Source organism: Mesoplodon densirostris, chromosome 4 (assembly GCF_025265405.1).
Source record: "Mesoplodon densirostris isolate mMesDen1 chromosome 4, mMesDen1 primary haplotype, whole genome shotgun sequence".
Lineage (NCBI taxonomy): Eukaryota > Metazoa > Chordata > Mammalia > Artiodactyla > Ziphiidae > Mesoplodon > Mesoplodon densirostris.
Window position 1 is genome coordinate 119,048,482 of NC_082664.1, and position 6,990 is coordinate 119,055,471.

Genomic DNA, 6,990 nt, shown 5'->3' on the forward strand with positions numbered 1-6,990 from the left:
GCTGGCTGCAGATTTAAGCGTGCCTATACCAATAAGCTCTTTCCTGAATTTAGGTCAACTCTGCAATAGGAACATTGTGTTCCTCTTGCCAAAAAGCTTGTTGTAGGCTGCTTAGAGGTTTAGTCTCTTCTGAATGCTCTAGTCTTCTCTCAGCAGCCAACTGTATCATTTCAGGAGCTGTGCATGCTAGTATCAGTAGAAACTTGTCCGGGCTCTGCCCAGAAATAATCGGTCTGGAAGGACTACTTACCCAAAGAATGCTCTCTGGGGACAGATGCATGAACCAAAGAACATATTAGCCAAACTTATCACCACGCACAACTTGATACTGCTGAGTGGTAGCTTGAAGGATGTATCTCAGGGGAGTGCCCTTATATTTTTAACTGAGGAGCCAGTATTATTTATCATCACTGAATAGAATATGTCTCTTGGTCATATTTCTCTGCAAATTATAAAATCACCTCCTGCCACCTGTTTCAAAGATGGTTGCGTTATAGGTTTCTGGGATTGGATATTGGTTTTTTGTTTTGTTTTTTGCGGCACGTGGGCCTCTCACCGTTGTGGCCTCTCCCATTGCGGAGCACAGGCTCCGGACACGCAGGCTCAGTGGCCATGGCTCACGGGCCCAGCCGCTCCACGGCATGTGGGATCTTCCCGGACTGGGGCACGAACCCATGTCCCTTGCATCGGCAGGTGGACTCTCAACCACTGCGCCACCAGGGAAGCCCGGATATTGGTTATTTTAATGTTAACTCATAACTTAGATTGTAGAGGAAATGGAGAAGAAAGAGGTGGGACGTAAGGACATGGTGACTCACTAGCTGTGAAAGGTAAGAAATGGACAGGAATCATCAGAATGATTCCTAGGTTCCTAACTTGGGTGACTAAATGCTATTAACAAGGACAAGAATCCCAGGAAGAACATAATTGAGGGGGACTGGGGGAAAAGATGAGTTCAGTTTGGGACATGCTGAGTTTGAAGTGACTGGGAGGCTGACTGGTAAGTAGTTAGGCCTTAATTCAAGTCTTCATCATTTCTTTTCTGCGGCACTGCCAGTCTCTTACTCTGCCACCAGTTTCCCTGCCACCAGTCTTCCCCCCTCCCCCACAGCTCAAATCCATCCCTGTCACAATTGGCAGAGTGATCCTTTCTAAAAATGCACATCTGATCATGTTACTTCAAGGACTTCCCTTCGCCTACAGGGTACATGTGAAGCTTCTTGGCCTGCTATGCAAGTTTCTTCATGACCTGGCCTTAGTGTATCTGTCTAGTCTCATAAAATACCTTGCTTCCTTTTCTGCCTCCTTTCTAGTGATGCTGCTTTATAGTTTGCAGTACAAACACACGTGTTTCATATTTTTTCCCCCCAAAACCATCCCTTCTCACTCTGATTTCATCCACCTGGTTAATATACCTACCCATCTGTTGAATAAACAGATACCTGTTTGAAACTTTACCTCTGCAGGTAGAATTAGCCATTCTCATCTTTGTGCCCTCCCCATCCCACTACACATCTGTTTCCCAAAGTTATGTAGAGTCCCCAAGACTGCTCTTTGGTTTGATAATTCACCAGAAGGACTCACACATTCACTGAAAGCTGTTTTACTCATAGTTACAGTTTATCACAGTGAAATGAAACAGATTTAAGTCAGCCAAGGGAAGAAATGCATGGAGCAGAGTCCAGGAAAGTTTCAAACATGGATCTTCCAGTTGTCTTCTCCCAGTGGAGTCATGGACAGCTTTAAACTTCCTACTAACTGTGTGACAAAACTCATGGAGTATTGCCAACCAGAGAATCTCACCTGAGTCTTGGTGTCCAAAGTTTTTTATTGGACTTGGTCACACAGACCTGGTTGGCCAACCTCAATCTCCAGCCCTTCCTGGGGTCTAGCTGATAACATGTGGCCCAAAGTCCCCCTCCCCCCTAGTCACATTACTGGATTATCTAGTGTGGCAAAAGACCCCCATGCAAACAAAGACACCTTTACTAGGCAGGACATTCCAAGGGCTTAGAGGTTCCTTACCAGGAACCAAGGGCAAAGGTCAGCCTCTCTTTGGGCAAGGTTAAATTCTTTTTTTTTTTTTTTTTTTTTTTTTTGCGGTACGCAGGCCTCTGACTGTTGTGGCCTCTCCTGTTGCGGAGCACAGGCTCTGGACGCGCAAGCTCAGCGGTCATGGCTCATGGGCCTTGCCGCTCCGCGGCATGTGGGATCTTCCCGGACCCCGGCACGAACCCGTGTCCCCTGCATCGGCAGGCGGACTCTCAACCACTGCGCCACCAGGGAAGCCCCAAGGTTAAATTCTTTATTGTACACTTCCTCTATTAGATTGTAAGCACTTTGAGGTCAGGGACCTTGTCTTATTTATCTTTAGGTCGCTGGTGCCTGGCATCATGCCTGCTACTTGTTGTACCAATAAATGTTTGCTGAGTGAATGAAATAATGAACTGGAATGAGAATGCAGTCTGGAGGGGAGCCCCTCCACTCTCTGCTGCCCAGGTTAGTGACCCTGGAGAGAAGAGTGAGTGGAGGTGTGTGGCATGCTGCTAAAAGTTGTTTGGATACGTTTCAGACTTCTAAGAACAAGAACTATATTTAATTCTGTGAATGTGATTAAAAGGATAGCCAAAAACCTTCTCACTACATATATTGGAAGAGGGAAAGAAATGATCTTCCTAGCTATAGACTTCCTTTCTAATAAAGAAATGAGTAAAAAACACATAGTATGTATTTTTTAAGCAAATGCGGTCTTTTGTTTTACACCTTCAGATATGTAGGGCAGGAAAAGTTGACAAAAGCCTTGAGGTTTTAGCCAGAGTATGACTGGTTGCTTTGGTAAAATGAGCTGATTTTTGAGTCCCATGTTATGTTAGGATTCTATTATTATACCCAATATTTACATCAAAGAAGAACCAGATTAATCTGTGGACTTAATTTATCCATTCTGCTCTGGCCTCCCCATTAACACAGGTAAGTCAAGGAGAGTGAGAGTAAAGTAACTCAGTTGGTACCTTTCTCCTGTATTGAATGTTTTCCCATGAGCAATTAAGTATCCAAGGTAACCAAACCTGTTTGGTACTCTTTGGCAAGAATTGTACCTTGTTTGCTGGAAAAGGATGGGTGCATTCTTTCAGCAAACATTGATTGAGCACCAGCTACTCTGAACTATATATTGTGCTAGGTTCTGAAGACAGAGCGATGAATAAGACATGGCCTCTGCCCTCAAGGAACTCATGGTCTAGTGGGAGAGACAGACAAATAAGCAAATAATTACAATTCAGAGTGTTAGGTAAACTCTAGACAACAGGAATCAAGTATTGAAGTAACACAGAATAGTGACTGATTAACCTGTGATCTGGGAGTAGTAAGTAGGGGTGTCAGATGAGAAAATTGTTTGTGTGAGGAAGAAGCCAGATCATATTTTAGTTTAGAGAAAAAGAAAAGAATAGAAAAAGCAGAGAATAGCAGTAGGTAAATACCAGGCCCTAAAGTATTGGGTAATGGGGGAAATGTTATCTACAAGGGACAAGATTTTTCACCTTCCTTACATAGCTTACTTCAGCCATCCTAGTGATTATAGCTTTGGCCTATGAGTAAACAAGAAAAAATTTTCACCCTAGACATCGGTTAGTACTATGACCTTACTTATTCTGTATCTGTCTTTTAGACATGTCTTTTTCATAGGCAGTAGGTATTTTGGAGCAATTTCTGAGAGAAGCTTTAGATTTCAGAAGTAAAGGTGTTTTGGGGGAAAGTTTACAAAATTCTAATCACAGCTTTGGAAGTATCTCTATTCCTAGATCCAAACAAATATAAAAAAAGGCAGGAGAGGGACTTCCCTGCTAGCGCAGTTGTTGAGAATCTGCCTGCCAATGCAGGGGAAATGGGTTTGATCCCTGGTCCAGGAAGATCCCACATGCCCCAGAGCAACTAAGCCTGTGTGCCAGGCTGTGTGCCACAACTACTGAGCCTGCGCTCTAGAGCCCACGAGCCACAACTACTGAAGCCTGCGCGCCTAGAGTCCGTGCTCTGCAACGAGAAGCCAACGTGATGAGAAGCCCTCGCGCCTCAATGAAGAGTAGCCCCTGCTTGCTGCAACTAGAGAAAGCCCGCTCCCAGGAACGAAGACCCAATGCAGCCAAAAAGAAAAAAAAAGGCAGACGACAATGGTAAGACAGAGGACTCAGAGTTAAGGTGGCTGTCTTTTTTTTTGTGTGTGTGTAATATTTATTTATTTATTTATTTATTTATTTATTTGGCTGCACTGGGTTGGGGATGAAACCCAGGCCCCCTGCGTTGGGAGCGGGGAGTCTTAACCACTGGACCACCAGGGAAGTCCCAAGGTGGTTGTCTTTTTTTTTTAAGAGAATTTTTAAAAAATTAATTTATTTTTATTTATTTTATTTTTGGCTGTGTTGAGTCTTTGTTGCTGCCCGTGGGCTTTCTCTAGTTGCGGCGAGCGGGGGCTACTCTTCGTTGTAGTGTGCCGGCTTCTCATTGCGGTAGCTTCTCTTGTTGTGGAGCGCGGGCTCTAGGCGTGCAGGCTTCAGTAGTTGTGGCATGCAGGCTTCGTTGCTCTGTGGCATGTGGGATCTTCCTTGACCAGGGCTCGAACCCATGTCCCCTGCATTGGCAGGCGGATTCTTAACCTCTGCGCCGCCAGGAAAGTCTGGTTATCTTCTTAATTCAGTCATTCAGTACATATTTATGAAGGACCTGTGTACTAGGTTCTAGGCTCTAGGCACTGAGGGTACAGGGGCCTACAGATGTGGTTCCCGCCTTCCTGGCTAAGCAGGCAGACACTAGGCCAATGACATGGAAACACATACACAATTACAAATTGTGATCAACTCTCTTTTAAAAAAACAAGATGGTGCCAGGAGAGAGAGTAACAAGGAGCAGTTCAGGGAGTAGTCAAGGAAGATCTTGCTGAGGAAGTGACTTTTGAGCTGAGACCTTAAGGATGAGTCAGATTTGTCTGTTGAAGGAGGTGGGAGGAAGGGGAGGATAAGCTTTCTAGACAGAGACCTGAAACCTATGCTTTAAAAGCAAAAAACGAAAGTACAACCCATAACACCCCTCCCCCAAAGGGTCCCTCTTTGTAACTTATTTTCCACTTTCAGATTTCAGTTCATGTTAATTTAATAAAAATGTGATTGTCTGTCACCTATACTCCCCCAACCCTACCCTAGCCTTCCTTCTGAGGTCCTGCAGCCAAGCACTCAAAAGTCCAGGGCTATGTCAATACATATGGATCTACCTTATATATATGTTTTGAAGATCAAAACTTCAGCTAGCTCATACTGTGATGGAGAGATTAGATGAGTGAAACTCATTTAGAATGGTGTCTGGCACCTGGTAAGGATACAATAAGTGGAACTTATTAGTTCAGTGTATGTGTGTACCATGATTTATTTACTGAGTTTCTTAATGATGGGCCATTATACTGTTTCCAATCTTTTGTATTACAGATTGTTTTACAGTCTCTAAGATCTGATTGAGCAGGATGACAGTATCATTCTTGATTTTGTTAGTTCAAGCCTGCAGTTAAAGGCAAGACTTTGTACTCTGATTCTCCTAAGTTTTGCCACTCAGAGCAAATCCAGGCAGCCGCCTTGGACTTGGTTTTGTTCCCCACGCCTCTGCTCAAAAACTTCCAAACATTGTCCTGTTTGGACTGTGATAGGCAACAGTTCCAGAAAACTGTTCCCTTACACACCCACACGCCCACACACACAGCTGTGCCTCTGAAAACTCCACTGAGTTCTCTCTCCTAGCTAGACAGCATCCCAGATAGCTCTGAGAAACTGCTTCAAAGAGGCAGGGGGGAAGGTCAGTATATATGTGATTTTGGTGAAGGGGGTGTACATGCAATCAAGCACATATTTTTTACAGAAGATTTCTGCTAGTCTCGTACAGGTTACTGCTAGTCACAAGGAGCAGACGTCACCATGAAGGATTTTAGTGCTTTTCTAGATATGAGGAGATACAAGAATTGGGCTCATAAAATTGGCTCTTGAAAATATCTAACTATCTGAAGACCTGTTCTGCCAGTTTTTCCCAGAGCACAGAGTGCCTCATTTCTGCTCTCCACCTGAACTCCTTTCGGGGGTGTTGAAAGTCAGCAGCTGCAGCAGCACATGATTTAATCCTTGTAGAGGTAGATGGCAAGTGCCAATGGAAAATGCCAATTTGTAGTTGACAATGTCAATAAAAAGTTTAAAAAAAACCTTAAAGGGACTTTCCTAGTGGCGCAGTGGTTAAGAATACCCCTGCCAATGCAGGGGACACAGGTTCGATCCCTGGTCCAGGAAGGTCCCACATGCCCCGGAGCAACTAAGCCCATGTGCCACAACAACTGAGCCTATGCTCTAGTGCCCGCGAGCCACAACTGCTAAGTCCACACACCACAACTACTGAAGCCCCCGCACCTAGAGCCCATGCTCCACAACAAGAGAGGCCACCGCAATGAGAAGCCCGCGAACCGCAATGAAGACCCAACGCAGCCAAAAATAAATAAATAAACAAACAGAAATAAAACCCTTAAAATGTATAATTGCCCATATAGGGAAAAGTCTCCCTCTTCCCTTCTGTTCCCTAGAATCCCAGTTCCCCTCCTGGGAGACAACCACTGCTATCTTTCTTGTGTATCCTTTCAAAGCTTTTCTATGTATAAATAAATTTACAAATACACATTCATTTTTTTCTTTATACAAATGACAGCATATTATACACACTATTTGGGTCTTGCTTTTTTTCCCTTAATAACGTAGCTCAGGGATCATTCCATTCCTTACATGTGGAAGAGACCACTGTCTTGTTCATTGTTGTAAACTTAGGGCAGACCCCAGTGCCTGGCATATAAACATACTTGCTAAATAGTCTTCCAGAGGAGCATCTGGTTACAATACTGAAACTGTAACTCCTGTATGGAGTAATGAACTCAACCTAGAGTCAGCCTTATTGGTGCAAAGGATAAAGTAACCCACC